Genomic DNA, 16,320 nt, shown 5'->3' on the forward strand with positions numbered 1-16,320 from the left:
ACTCATATCACTAGCACACAGTAAATATTCATTAAAAGTAAATGGGGCATGGCTAGGTGCAATTGTTCACACCTGTAATCCCAGCACTTTGAGAGACCGAGGTGGACAGATCACTTGGGGTCAGGAGTTTGAGACGAGCCTTGCAGACATGGTGAAACTCCATGTCTACCAAAAAATACAAAAATTAGCCATTTATGGTGGCATGCACCTGTTCTGTTGTCCCAGCTACTTGGGAGGCTGAAGGGAGATCACTTGAACTTGGGAGGTGGAGGTTGCAGTGAGCTGAGATTAAGCCAGTGCACTCCATCCTGGGTGACAGAGTGAGACCCTGTCTCTAAAAATAAAAAAAAGAAAAAGTAAATGAGGCAGAGTCTATTTTCCAAAGATGGTTAAAAACCTACCCTACCAATTTTTCTTACAATGTGTCTTTGACATAGCTCCAATTGAGAATAGGGGTGTCTGCTCTTGAAACCACCTTTGCAAAATTGTTAGTGAGAAAATTATGACAGTGAAAGAGATCTGATCTAGCCCACCCTCTTCTTGCCTTTAGCTTTCAAGTGGCCTTAATTATTCCTGGGCTTAGGCCAAGCTAACTTTGGAAGATAGCTTAAATAATGAGAGTCCTTCCTCAAAACTCAACAGCCTTTGTAAAGCTAATCAGGCTGGGAAAGGAGAGGAATCAGAATTTTGCTAAGGTATAGACACAAGTGACTGCCAGCTGTTCCTGCAAATAACATCAGTATTATAGATTGGACTTTTGAGACATCTTTTCAGAATTTTTTGCATATCTGACACCCACAGCTCTACCTGGACCCAACAATCCCATTCCTGTGGCCCCACCCAGAAGCAATTAAATTCGAGGGCACCTTTGACTCCTTATGATTTTATCTCCACCTCAATCAATCAGCAGTAATCCTAGCCACCCCCAGCCCTTCCCCCAAATGGCCTTTGAAAAACCCCTTACCTATGAGCTTTGGATGAAAATGATTTGAGTACTAACTCCATTTCCCACGTGGAGTGGCCTGCCTTGGTCTATTAAATTCTTTCTTTACTGCAATGCCATGGTCTTTCTTTGTGCAGCAGGCAGGAAGAACCCCTCAGGTAGTCACGTTCTCTTCCCGTGAATTCAGGCAAAATTGTGATAGCAAAAATGAAGCTATATGATTTTATTATTAAAAAGTGAGATAGCTTCCATCTGGTTATCTCCCTAACTTACTACCCTGGTCCACTATTTCAGCAGTCTGAGTGCAGAAAGGCTTCCATGGTGCAAGGAAGGACAGGCCACGTGGAAAGTCCATGATCAGTTGTTCTAGACATCAGTTCAGCTGAGATCCCAGAAGAGAGTCATGATCAACCACCAGACACATTAGTGAATAAAGCTTCAGATGATAACAGTTCCCAGCATTCAGATCTTCACAACTGAGGCCTCAATGATCATGGACTCACAGAGACTGTTAACATAATAAAAATGGCTGCTGGTTTTTAAAATTTATTTTATTTTATTTTTAAAGATCTCACTATGTTGAGGGGTCTCACTATGTTGCCCAGGCTGGTCTTGAACTCCTGGGCTCAAGCAATCCTCCCACCTTGGCCTCCTAAACTGCTGGGATTACAGATGTGAGCCACCATGTCAGGCAAATGGCTGTTGCTTTTATGCAGTAATACATAACTGGAACAATTTGCTACTAATAAGGTTTTAGTAAAAATACCTTTTTGTATACTAGAATTACATAGTACAATAAAATGCAAATACTAGAAAAGGAACACAAAACTGTACATTCACACCTACACCCACTTTAACACATAGATATGGCAGAAAGCAAAAAGCATAAAGCAAAAACACCAAAAAAGTGACTGAAATGCCAGAAAAACACTAGAAAAGCATCCAAGAGTACACGTCAAAATCAGTGCTTCTTTGAAAAAAGGCCAATAACTTTATGGACTACTTGCTACTTATTTCCCAGAAGAAACATCTTGGACACAAAAATTTTTAGAAATTAGGATTAAATTAGAAAATTACATAGGAAAGATTAAACTTCAGAATTATGAAACAAACTAGCGAATAAATATGATTTATTAGTAAATTAGGCTATAATTCATTATTTAAAAATCTTTAACCTAAAAATGTATCTTAATCTAATTAAATGTTCATGAATGTGTTTTGCAAGAAAAAATAGTATATAAAAAGTGGACTTCAAGTTTCTGTCTCATGTAAGAAGAGAGAGAAAAAAAAAGACAGACTGAGAAAAACTCAGCTTAGTCCGGACACGATAGCTCATATCTGTAATCTCAACACTCTGAGAGGCTGAGGCAGTGATCTCTTGAGGCCAAGAGTTCCAGACCAGCCTAGGCAACATAGTGAGACCCTGTCTCAAAAAAAAAAAAAAAAAAAAAAAGAAAGAAAAGGAAATTAGCCAGGCATGGTGGCATGCAACTGTAATCCTAGCTATTCAGTAGGCTGAGGTGGAAGGATCACTTGAGCCCAGGGGTTAGAGGTTATATATATACTATGGTGGCCCTGTGAGAGGCACTGGAACTAGAGTAACTCCACCTTGAATAGGGGTTGGGTAAAATAAGGCTGAGACCTACTGGACTGCATTCCCAGAATGAGATAGGAGGTTGGCAAAAGATCTCTTTATAGATCATAAAGGCCTCATTGATAAAACAGGATGCTGTAAAGAAGCTGGCCAAAAACCACCAAATCCAAGATAGCAACTAAAGTGACCTCTGGTTGTCCTCACTGCTCATTATATACTAATTATTATAATGCATTAGCATGTTAAGAGATGCTCCCACCAGCACCATGACAGTTTACAAATGCCATGGCAATATGACGAAGTTACCTTATATGGTCTAAAAGGGAAGGGAATCCTCAGTTCTGGGAATTGCCCACCCCCTTCCCAGAAAACTCATGAATAATCTACCCCTTGTTTAGCATATAATTAAAAATTAACTATACATTTACTCAGCTGAGTGGCCCTGCTACTGCTCTGTCTATGGAATAACCATCCATTCTTTATTCCTTTACTTTCCTAATAAACTTGCTTTCGCTTTACTCTATGGACCCATCCCAAATTCCTTCTTGTGGTGAGGTCCAAGAACCTCCTCTTGGGGTCTGAATTGGGACCTCTTTCCAATAACAGTACCATTGCATTCCAGCCTGGGTGACACAGCAAAATCCCACGTCTAAACAAATGAACAAACAAAGAGAACAAAACAAAAAGATCTCATCGCAGTAACTAAGGCCCACTATTAAACTGAGAGTTAATCATAAGATTATGTTTTCCTTTTCCACACCTTACCACCACCATAATAGTGCTTCAGTATAATAACAGGGGGTTACAATTTAGAGCTACAAGACATAAACTCTATTTAGATTTCCTAGAGAAACTTTAATTTGAACTACAAAAAAAAAACAAAACCTAAAACAACATCATATTTTAAAAAAGACATTTCCACTGGTGTTCAGAAAAAACATAGTAAATAAAAGAAAAAATTGTTTTTAAAAAGATATGTCCCCCTAAGATCGGGAAGAAGGCAATGATGTCCCCTTTCCCCAATCCAATTCAACATCATACTGGAAGTTCCAGCTAATGCAATACAACAAGAAAAGGAAATAAAAGGTATACAAATTGGAAAAGAAGAAACAAAACTATCTTTGTTCATAGATGACATGACTTCTCTATGAAGAAAATCTCCCAAAATAAGAATTTTAAAAAACTTCTGGAACTAAGAAACAATTACAGTAAGTGAGAGCTTAATTTTACGCATCAACTTGACTGAGCCACAGAGTGTCAAGACATTTGGCCAAAAATTATTCTGAGTGTTTTTGTGAGGCTGTTTTTGGATGAGATTAACATTTAAATCAGTAAACCGAGTAAAGCAGATTCCCCTCCCCAATGTGGGAGGGCCTCATTCAATCAGTTGAAGACTTGAATAAAACAAAATGACTAACCTCCAAGTAAGAGAGAATTCTTTCACCTTGATGGCCTCTGAACTGGAACATCAGCTTTTTTCTTGCCTTCAGACTCAAACTAAACCATTGACTCTTCTTGGGACTCACCCCTGCCACCCTTTGGACTGGAACACCACTATCAGATCTCCTAGGTCTCTAGTTTGGCAGTTCACCCTGCAGATAATGGGACTTGCCCGCCTCCACAATTGTGCGAATCAATTCCTTACAATAAATCTCTCTCTCTCTCTCTCTCTCTCTATATATATATATATACATACACACACACACACACACACACGCACACACCCCTTGTTGGTTCTATTTCTCTGGAAGGCCCTAACAAGGTTGAAAGATACAAGCTTAATATACAAAAGTCAACCGATTTCCTATATCAACAACAGCATGAATAACTGAAATTTGAAACTAAAAACACACTACCATTTATATTTGCACCAAAAAAAAAACCTTAGGTATGAATTTAACAAAAATTAGAGAGTATGTATGCATAAAACAACAAAACTCTAATTTAAGAAATTAAAGGAGATAAAAATAAGTGGAGAGCTATTCCACGTTGATGGATTAGAAGATTTAAGATAGTTAAGATGTACATTCTTCTCAAATTCATCTATAGATTCAGTTCAACCTTAATATAAACTGTGGACTTTAGTTAATATATCAGTAATAGTTCATTATCAAATATGCCACACTAATGTAAGGTGTTAATAATAAAGGAAACTGTATGTGGGGTGGGAGGAGAGATATATGAGAACTTTCTGTGCTATTTGCTCAATTGTTACGAAAATCTAAAACTTATAAAATATAAAATCTATTTTTTAAAAAAGGCTGTTCTATGGCTTCCAGAAAAAATGAAGTAGACATACTTTTCCCTATTCCCTCCACTAAGTACAGCTAAGAATTCTGCACAGTATATGTAAAACATGAAAAGACTCTGAGAAGTGGAAAGAAGACAGAAGAACCAGGAACCTTGGGATCTGAGGAATGACAGGACAGTGAGTTCCACAGATTTTCTGTTTTGCCTCATTTATCCTAAACTTGGCACTATAGAAGCAGGTTTCAAATTTCTAGGTACTAGACAGAGCAACAGGCTCACCTTTTTAAAAAAGTTCCAAAACAGCCTGCTCTTTCTAGCCATAGGATCAGGAAAGTGGCAGAACTGCTCAACTCCAGTCAAACAGCATAGAGAAAAAATACAGCTCTATCCCCATTCCCATCAGACAATGTGAAGTCTAGACTTCCACCTTAACCAGGTGTAACAAAACACTCCTCTTACCCTCCAGAGTGACGTTGGGGAAGGTTGAACTGGGATTCATGATTCATGATTTTCAGCCTAGCAGAAAGAGTGCCCTCCTCTTCCTTCATTGTCAAGGGTGTGAGGGGCGAGGGTGGAGATCAGGTGGAGAAACTTAACTTCCATCCATTACCAGGAAGTAGTGAGACACCTCTCCCCCTTTATGCTGTGGTGACTTTAGTGAAGGCCAAATGGACAGAAAGGACTTTTATCATCCCACAACGATGGTGGAAGCCACATGGAGAATACTAACAAGGCACCCCTGTGCCTCCGGGTAGTTAGTAGTGGAGGCCTAATTGGGAGCCTGAATTATCAAACGCATCTAGCAATAATAAGGCAGCCCTCTTACACCTAAAGTGTAAATGGAGGCTCAGTAGGGAGCCTGGGTATCCACTCCCATCTTGTAGCACGAAGAAAGCAACCTCTTTCCCTGACTGCACAATGTCAGGTATGTAAGAAGAGGTGTCAGAGGACTGCCAAACAGATTGAAATAAAATCCAAATGTAATAACAAAATATCCAAAATGTTCAGGATTCACATGAAAATCACTCCTCATACCAAGAAACAGAAAAGTCTAAAATTGAATAAGAAAAGATAATCAACAGACACAAATGTCTGGATGATAAAGATTACAGAATCTAACAAATATTTTAAAGTAATCATCATAAAAATGTTCCAAGGAATAATTAAAATTGCATTGAAACAAAAAACAGAAAGTTTCAGCAAGTGAAAAATACAATGTCCCACCAAAAGATGCCAATGTCAGGATGATACAGACTATAGAATGTAACAAATATTTTAAAGTAACCATCATAAAAATGTTATGAGGAACAATTACAAAATGAGTTGAAACAAAAATTAGAAAGTTTCAGCAATTGAAAAATACAATGTCCTAATCAATTAATGAACTCAAAAGTAGAATGGAAGAAACAGAGGAAGAAAATAGCGAACCTGAATACAGAATAACAGACATTACTCAATATGCTGGGTGCAGTGGCTCACGCCTATAATCCCAGCACTTTGGGAGGCCGAGGCAGGCAGATCACAACGTCAAGAGATCGAGACCATCCTGCCAACAAGGTGAAACCCCGTCTCTACTAAAAATACAAAAATGGGCTGGGTGTGGTGGCGCGTGCCTGTAGTCCCAGCTATTCCCAGCTACTCGGGAGGCTGAGGCAGAGAATCGGCTGAACCTGGGAGGTAGAGGTTGAAGTGAGCCGAGATCCTGTGGAGGCGGAGGCTGAGGTGAGCCGAGATCCTGCCACTGCGCTCCAGCCTGGCGACAGAGCAAGACTCCATCTCAAAAAAAAAAAAAAATTAGTATGAACAACAGAAGGAAAAAAGACAAAAAAAATACAGAGCCTCAGTAATCTGTGGGAATTTAACAACAAAAAAAATCTAACATTTGTGTCATCAGATCCTAGAGGGAGAAAAGAAAGAGGGTGGCCTTGAAAAGTATTTGATGAAAGAATGGCTAATATATTCCCAAACTTAGCAAGATACATAAACCTACAAACTCAAGAAGCTGAACAAACACCAAACAGGATAAACCCAAAAAGTTCACATCAAGACAATTACAAAAAAAAAAACTTCTGAAAACCAAAGATAAATCTTGAGAGGCACAAGAGAGAAATGTCTCAAGTCCAGGGGAAAATTTCAAATGGCAGGGGAAAATTTCAAATGGCAGTGCATTTCTCATCAGGAAAGATGGAGGCCAGAACCAAGTTTCCCAGCATTTTTAAATAACTGATAGAAAACAACGTTAACTTAGAATTCTATGTCTAGTGCAATATCTTTCAAAAATGAAGTGAAATAAAGACATTCTCAGATGAAAAAAAAAAAAACAAAACAATTCGTCACCAGCAGACCTATCAATAAAAGAATGGCTAATAAAATTCTGAAATAAAAAAGAAAAAAGAAATCTTGAAATATCAGGAACAAAAAAGAACTACAAAGAGAGTAAGTATATGGGTAAATACAATAGATTTTCTTTTTCCATTTGCCTTTTATAAACTATGTTTTAGAGTAAAAATTCTAACACTGGTATGGTTCTCAATTGATATAGAAGAAATATTTAAAAATCAGTTACATATAAAGGCAGGCAAAGGGATGTAGATGATGCTAAGATTTCTATACGCAAATATGTAAAGTGGTAACTCATGTATGTGTGTATAATAAATACTTTATTCTGGGTATTAAAATACTATATAAGCAGATAAACTAAAAATGCTATAGATGAATTAATTCTACAAAATGTTAAGCAAGCCACTAGAAGGGAGAAAAAAAGACAGAAACAAAAAACAGGGAAGAAACTGAAAAAGTAAAATAGCAGACAATAGCCCTTCCATATGAATAAATGCATTAGAAGTAAGCAGTCTAAATGTCCCAATTAAATGACAAAGATTTGGCGAGGTGTATTAAAATAAAACAAAAACAACCAACTGGGCACAGTGTCTCATGCTTATAATTTCTGGACTTTGGAAGGTTGAGGTAAGCAGATCACTTGAGGCCAGGAGTTTGAAACAAGCCTGGGTAACAAAGCAAGACCTTCTCTCTATTATAATTAAAAACAATTTATTTTAAAAAACCACCATGATCCAACAATATACTGTCTATAAGAAATTACCTTCAAATATACCAATGTGGGTAAATTGAAAGACAAAGAATAGGAAAAGATATCATTCATACATTAATTAAAAGAAAGAAAGGGTTGTTATATTAGTATGAGATAAAGCAGACTTCAAAGAAAATTACCAGCAACAAAGATGGACATTATATAATGTAAACATTACATGATAGAAACTTAAAAAAAATTATCTCAATCCTGCTCCTTCTGCAAGAAACTCTTGATACACTAGTAATAGTCGGAAACTTCCTCACTTTGATAAAGAACATAATAAAAAAGGAGCCAAGAACACAGAGCAATCCCAAGTGTGTATGTACCAAACAAATGAACTTTAAAATATGCGAAGCAAGCAATGATAGAACTGAAAAGAGAAACAGACAAATTCACAATTGCTGGAGACTTCACGTTCCTCAATCTCAATTGATAGAACTAGGAAAAAAATCACCAAGTATATACACGAACTCAACACCACCATTAACAAACAGGATCTACTTGACATTTTTAGCAAATTCCACACAATAAAAGCAGAATACACATTTTCTTCAAGTGCCAACAAAACATAAAAAAAATAGGCAATATCTTGGGTCATAAAACAAACCTCAGCACATTTAAAATCATTACCAGCATAAACTGTATTCTCTGAATACAGTAGGCTCAAACTAGAAAACAGTAATAAAACATAACAGAATTTTTTTTTTTTTAAATCTTAGAAACTAAACAATGCACTACTATAGAATCCTTGGTTGAAGAAATCTCAAGGGAATTAAAAGATATACACATTGAGCTGAATGAAAATTTGAGGCCGGGCGCGGTGGCTCAGGCTTGTAATCCCAGCACTCTGGGAGGCGGAGGCGGGCGGATCACGAGGTCAGAAGATCGAGACCACGGTGAAACCCCGTCTCTACTTAAAAAAAATAAAAAAAAAAACGTAGCCAGGCGCGGTGGCGGGCGCCTGTAGCCCCAGCTACTCAGAGAGGCTGAGGAAGGAGAATGGCGTGAACCCGGGAGGCGGAGCTTTCAGTGAGCCGAGATCGCGCCACTGCACTCCAGCCTGGGCAACAGTGTGAGACTCCGTCTCAAAAAAAAACAAAAAAACAAAAAAAACCTTGAGACACATATAAAGCAGTGCTGAGAGGGAAATTTATAGTACGAAATGCATACATTAAAAAAGAGTAAGAGTCTCAAGTTGATAGTCTAAGCTTAGAAGTTAGTCTTAACCTAGAAAAAGATCAAAATAAACTCAAAAATAGCAGAAAATGGAAAAAATAAGAGCAGAAATCAATGAAATTGAAAACAAGACAGGAGAAAAATCACTGAACAATAATAAGCTGGGTCTTTAAAAAGATCAATAATATTGACAAATCTCTAGCAAAACTGGCAAAGATGAGAGAAGGCACCAATTACCAATACCAAGAACAAAACAGAGAATATCACTATAGACTCTGTAGAAAACGAAAAGAAAAAGAAAAAAAAAAAGAAAAAGAAAATATTACAAACATATCTATACACATAAGAAAAAGCACATGATCATATCCACAGATGCAAAAAGGCATTTAACAAGATTCAACACTCACTTGTTACTTAAAAAATTAGTCCCCAACTTGACAAAGAACATCAAAAAAAAAAAAAAAAAAAAACCTATGGCTAACATCAAACTTAATGGTGAAGACTAGATGTTTTCCCCCTATAATTAGGAAAAAGGGTAAGGATGTCTATTTTCACTACTGTTGTTCAACATAAAACTGGAAGTTCCAATAGTGAAAACCATTCAGATAGGATAGAAAGAAAATTGGCTCTATTTGCAGATGACATGGTGGTCTAAGTAGAAAATCTTTAAAAACAAATCTTTGAAAAACAAAAGCTTCCTAGAACTTGTAGTGACTCTAGCAAGTTTTCAGGATGCAAAAATTGACATATAAAACTCAGTTGAGAGCCTGATGAGGTGGCATACATATGTAGTTCTAGCTACTCAGGACACCAGAAGTTCAAGGCTATTGGGCACTATAATCATACCTGTGAATAGCCACTGTACTCTAGCCTGGGCAATATAGCAAGACCCCATCTCAAAAAATTGTATTTATATAACTCTAGCAAATAACCTGTGTAAGCTAAAAATTGTATTAAAAATACAATATCAAAGAAATCAAACAAAAGAGGCTATATAATCCAATGCTATGACATTCTAAAAAAGGCAAAACCTTGGAGATAAAAAAGATCAGAGGTGAGGGAGATGGGAAGTATAAATAAGAGGAACATAGAGAATTTTAAGGCAGTGAAACTTTTCTCTACGACACTATAATAATGGATACATGTCATTATATATTTATCAAAACCCACAGAATACCCAAAACCAACTGAAAACCCTAATGTAAACTATAAACTGTGGGTAATAATGATGTGTCAATGTAGGTTCATCAACTGTAACAGATGTGCCACTGTGATTCAGGGTGTTGACAGTAGGAAAGGTGCATGTGCAGGGGCAAGCAGTGTACAGGAGCTCTCAGTACTCTCTGCTCCATTTTGCTGTGAACATAAAACCGCTCTAATAAATAAAGCCTATTTTTAAAATATGCAAGACACTGTGTGTTCCACAAAGCCTAAGATATTTATTTACCTTCTAGCCCTTTACAGGAAAATGTTGCCCACCTTGACCTTGTTATAAAGTTTCTGATTTCCTTTAATAAAGCTGTTTCCAGACTACTACTTTTATTCCTTCTCTGAAGCTTCAATTTACAATCTCAGAACTTCCTGAAGCTATTTTAATTTAATCTAGTGAATATCATGAAAGTTACATGTAAAAATCAGTAGAATACATTCTGATATCAGAGAGATAAGATACTTTTTAATGTAAAATCTTAAAAGACTAGGAAGGGCAAAAATGCTGAAGAAATAAATCACAGAACACATACTATAGAAAAATTACCATTTACGATTCCTTAAAAAATATATCTAAATCTAACAAAACATGTACATGACTTTTATACTGAAAACACACAATACTAATGAAAGAAATCAAAGATCTAAATAGATGGAGAAACATATCCTATCAAGTTAATGGATTAGAAAACTTCAAGAGGGCCGGGCGCGGTGGCTCAAGCCTGTAATCCCAGCACTTTGGGAGGCCGAGGCGGGTGGATCACGAGGTCAGGAGATCGAGACTATCCTGGCTAACACGGTGAAACACGTCTCTACTAAAAATACAAAAAAAATTAGCGGGGCGTGGTAGCAGGCGCCTGTAGTCCCAGCTACTTGGGAGGCTGAGGCGGGAGAATGGCGTGAACCAAGGGGGCGGAGCTTGCAGTGAGCCGAGATCGCGCCACTGCACTCCAGCCTGGGAGACACAGCGAGACTCCGTCTCAAAAAAAAAAAAAAAAAAAAAAAAAAAAAAAAAAGAAAACTTCAAGAGAGCAAAAATGTTAATTTTTCCCCAAAATGATATATAAGTTTAACAAAACTCATCAAAATCACAGAAGGATTCTTTGTGCATAATGATAAAAATTATTCAAATTTACATGAAAAGGCAAAGGAATCAGAATACCTAAAATAATTCTGAGAAAAAACAAAATGGGAGGACCACTATACCCAATTTCAAGTCATACATAATCAAGACAGTGTTGTATTGACAGAGAGGTAGACATGTGGATCAACAGAGAATCTGAGCACAGACTGCCTGGAATCTAGCCAGCTGCTGCTAATGAAACACTGCAGCTGTGATACCCACCTTGCCAAGTGCATAGGAGCTGGGTGGGTTTACTGTCCCCTGCTACTCCCCACTCCTTATGTGAACTCTTATGTGCAACAGAGGCAGCTGTACTCCTACCTGCAACATCACCGCGGTGGCCAGAGAAGTGTCCGCTGACTGCTACTGGGACCACTGCTTGCCCTACACACAGAAAGTCAGAGTGCAGACTTACCTGACCCAGCCTCCACTTGGCTTTGCCCCACTACCTGCCCTGGTAGCTTAATACAAACAATAGAAACTTTTGGGAGCATTATGGCACTGCCCATTGCCTGAGACACCAGGGTACCTTCCCTGGGTAACATAAAGCAAGCACAAACATCACCAGTACCACTGCGGCTGGCACTCTTTGGCAAGCACCACCTCCGAGCTGGAGGCCAACACACACAGTCCATTACAGCATCTCTAGGTAGAATAACACAGTGCCAAGGAAGGAAAAAATGTGTGTGTGACTTCAGCTATCACCATTGCCTGTACCACCCTGGCTAACTAAGAGGTCCTGAGTCTGTCCATGTGACCAGTTCATAACTACCGCAACTGGCATCTGAGAAAGCAAACACACTAAGGTTATTTAAAACCAAGGAGTCTCAGAATCTATGTCACTCCCCTGCCACCTCCACCACAGCTGGCCCTGGTAGCCACTACTGGAAATTCTGAGGACAGCTCACATCACTGGATTCCTTGCAGACATTCCCCTGCACCAGCCTAGAGTGTGGCAGCCCCACTGGGTGGCTAACCCCAGCAGAGCATTAACAGTAGTCTGGCTCTCAGGGACTCCCACTACTGCAGGAAGGGGGACTATACCATATCAAGGGAGCATCTCGTATGACAAAAGAACCCAGACGGCAGGCCTTGAGTTCCAGAACCTTTGTTTGTGGAAAGTTTCTTTCAGCAGAGGAACAGGTGCAGTGCTGGGCTTAGCGTGGAAAGTCTGTAACTCTACTTTGTCAGGCAGCTCTCATGCTCATGAAGGGTCTTAAAGAAAGAGCAGGCTAGCTAGCCGGGCATGCTGGCTCACGCCTGTAATCCCAGCACTTTGGAAGGCTGAGTCGGGCGGATCATGAGGTCAGGAGTTCGAGACCAGCCTGGCTAACATGGTGAAACCCTGTCTCTACTAAAAATATAAAAATTAGCCGGGCATGGTGGTGGGCACCTGTAATCTCAGCTATTTGAGAGGCTGAGGGAGGAGAATTGCTTGAACCCAGGAGGCAGAGAATGCAGTGAGCCAAGATCACACCACGGCACTCTAGCCTGGGCAACAGAGCAAGGTTCCATCTTAAAAAAAAAAAAAGAGACTTATTTTCCCCCTTAATCTACCACTGCAGACAGAGCTAGGGCTTCTCCCACGGGAGCTTCACGTGGGTACACCTATAGACAGCCTTTCTGGAACACGTCAGGTTTATCCTGCATCCCCACAGGAAGAGTGCCCTCCAGTTTCAGGCTTGTATGTGGGGTAGAGTCATACTCCCTCTCTACCTGGAACACTAACGTTCCTGCAGATGAAAAGAGGTACCTGTCTGATCTGAACAGCCGGAACACTGGGTCAGGAATATCACTAGGTGGATCGCATTCCTGATGGCCTGGCAGTGAAACTGAGAAGTCAGAGGGCAGAATATCTATTTAATTCTTTTCCTTGGGATAGATATGGGGAAGCGGGGAGGGGAGCAAGGGTTGAAAAACTGACTATTGGGTGCTCACTATCTGTGCTCACTACTTGGATGTGCTCGCTACTTAACTGTGCTCACTACCTGGATGTAATGTACTCAAGTAACAAACCTGCACATGTACCCCCTGGATCTAAAATAAAATTTAATTAAAATAATGTATTTTGCAGCAACGTGAATACAGCTGGAGGCCATTATTCCAAGTGAGGTAACTCAGGAATGGAAAACCAAATACCCTATGTTCTCAGTCATGAGCTAAGTGAGAGGGAGCTAAGCTATGAATATGCAAAGGCATACAGAGTGGTATAATGGACTTTGGAGACTCAGAAGGGGGAGGATGAAAAGGGAGAGATAAAAAACTACATATTGGGTACAATGTACACAACTTGAGTGACAGGTACACTAAAATCTCAGACTTCACCACTATGTAATTCATCCATGTAACCAAAAACCATTTGTACCCAAAAGCCACTGAAATAAAATTTAAAAAAAATTTAAGCCACATATCAAGGATAGCAGAACCATCCTATTTCGGCTTTTGACTATACACCTCTGAACTGTTTCAATGGAGTAATAAACTTCTACCATATTAAAAAAAAATAGATACAGAACTCAGAATAGATCCACACAAATATGCTCAACTGATTTTTGACAAAGGTGCAAAAGCAATTCAATGGAAGAAAGATAGCCCTTTCAACAACTGCTGCGGGTACAATCAGACATCCACAGCCAAAAAATGAATTTTGACCTAACCCTCTCACCTTATGAGAAAACATTTAATTCAAAATGGATTACAAAACTGAAATATAAAATGCAAAACTATAAACTTATAGAAGGAAATAGGAAAAAAATATTTTGGATCTAGAGATTGATGAGTTTGCAAGATGCAATATGACCCATAAAAGAATAAAAATCAATGTTAGACTTCATCAAAATTAAAAGCTTTGCTCTTCAAAAGGCCTTGTTATAAAGATGAGACAAGCCACAGAAGAAAATATTTGCAAACCATATGTCCAACAAATGACTTATATCGAAAATATATTTTTAAACTTCCAAAATTCAACATTTAAAAATCCACATAAAAAATGATCAAAAGACATGATAAGGCATTTCACTGAAGAGGATATATGGATAGCAAATAAACACATGAAAAGATGCTTAACATCACCAGTCATTAGAGAAATGCAAATTAAGTTCAAGAGACAATATCCTTACTCACTTATTAGAACAGCTAAAAAAATTAACAATACCAAATGTTTGGTGAGGGGGCAAAGAAACTAGATACAGCAGTCCACCTTGGGGATTAGGTTCCCAAGACCCCCAGTGGATGCCTGAAACTACAGACAGTACTGAACCTTATATATATCTATAGATAGATACCTTTAGATTTTTTGTATGCATGTTTTAATTTATAAATTAGACAAAGTATGAGTTAACAATGAAACAGAAAAATTATAATGTGTTGTAGTAAAAGTTTCGTAAATATGGTCTTTCTCTCAAAATACTTTCTTGTACTGCACTTACCCGTCTTTTTGTGATGACGTGATAAAAGGCCTATGCTGACGGGATGAAGTGAGGTGAATGACACAGGCATTGGGACGTAGCGTTAGGCTACTACTGTCAGGAGGATCAACTGCTTCAGGTGATCCTGGATCATAGAACCATGGTGGTATCAATGGTTAAAAGTCAACAGCAGAAAATAATAATGACTAATAGGCAGGTAGTCTATAGTATACATATGTTGGACAAAAGGAGGATTCAGGTCCCAGGTGGGAGGGCATGGAATTTCATTATGCTATTCGGAACAGCACACAATTTGAAACTTAGAGATTATTTCTGGAATTTTCCATTTAACATTTTTGGACCACTGTTAACTGTGGGTTAATTGCATTCAAGGAAAGTGAAACCATAGATAAGGGGTTTATGAGACCACAGTATCTCATAAATTGATTATAGGAATCTGAAATGGTATAGCCAATCTGGAAAACAGTTAAGCAGTTTCCTAAAAAATCAAAGGTATGCTTCCCATATGGGCATTACTACAAAGAAACAAAAACTTAAATTTACAGAAAAACCTGTAGGAAGTGTTCACTTCATCTTTATTTGTGGTACAGTTATCCATACTAGAGAATATCACTTAGCAATAAAAAGAAATGAGCTATTGATAGGTACAACTGCTTGGATGATCTTAAGGGCTTCATGCTGAGTGAGAAAAACCAAAGGTCATACACTATATTATTCCATTGCTACAACAATATGTAAGTGACAATATTACAGAAATGAAGAACAAATTAGTGATGAAACAGTTCTATGTTGATTGCAGTAGTTACACAAATTCACACATAATGAAACAGAACTATACACATGCATTGTATCCTTGCCAATTTCTTTTTCAGAATTGTAGTTACATAGATGTAAGCAACCACTGGAAGAAATTAAAGACACATGCATCCATGTGGTAAGTAAATGGACAACAAACTGTGGAATCCTACCCAACAATAAAAATTAGAAAAATCATTAAAAAAAAACCTCTCTCGTGGGTGATGCCCACGATGGATTAATGGGGGTCGAATTTGTCCTCCTCCAACAAACTTTAAAATAGAAAAAGATAAAAGGTAATTCTATGCAGACATTGGACAGAAATTCTTTCTTTTCTTTTTTTTGAATCAGTGTCTTGCTCAGCTGCCCAGCCTGGAGTGCAGATGCGTGATTTTGGCTCACTGCAACCATCTCCCAGGTTTAAGCAATTCTCCCATCTCAGCTTCCGAGTAGCTCGGATTACAGGCACCTGCCATCATGCCCGGCTAACGTTTGTATTTTAGTAGACATAGGGTTTCATTGTGTTGGCCAGGCTGGTCTTGAACTCCTGACCTCAGGTGATCCACCCGCCTCGGTCTCCCAAAGTGCTAGGATTACAGGTGTGAGCCACCACACCCCACCAGGACTGTGATTCTTTCAAGACAAGAGATTAACTCCATAGTCACCCAATTTTATGCCTGGGGGCACTCTGCAAAACTGGACACAGAG

Source organism: Macaca thibetana, chromosome 5 (genome assembly GCF_024542745.1).
Source record: "Macaca thibetana thibetana isolate TM-01 chromosome 5, ASM2454274v1, whole genome shotgun sequence".
Taxonomy (NCBI): Eukaryota; Metazoa; Chordata; class Mammalia; order Primates; family Cercopithecidae; genus Macaca; species Macaca thibetana.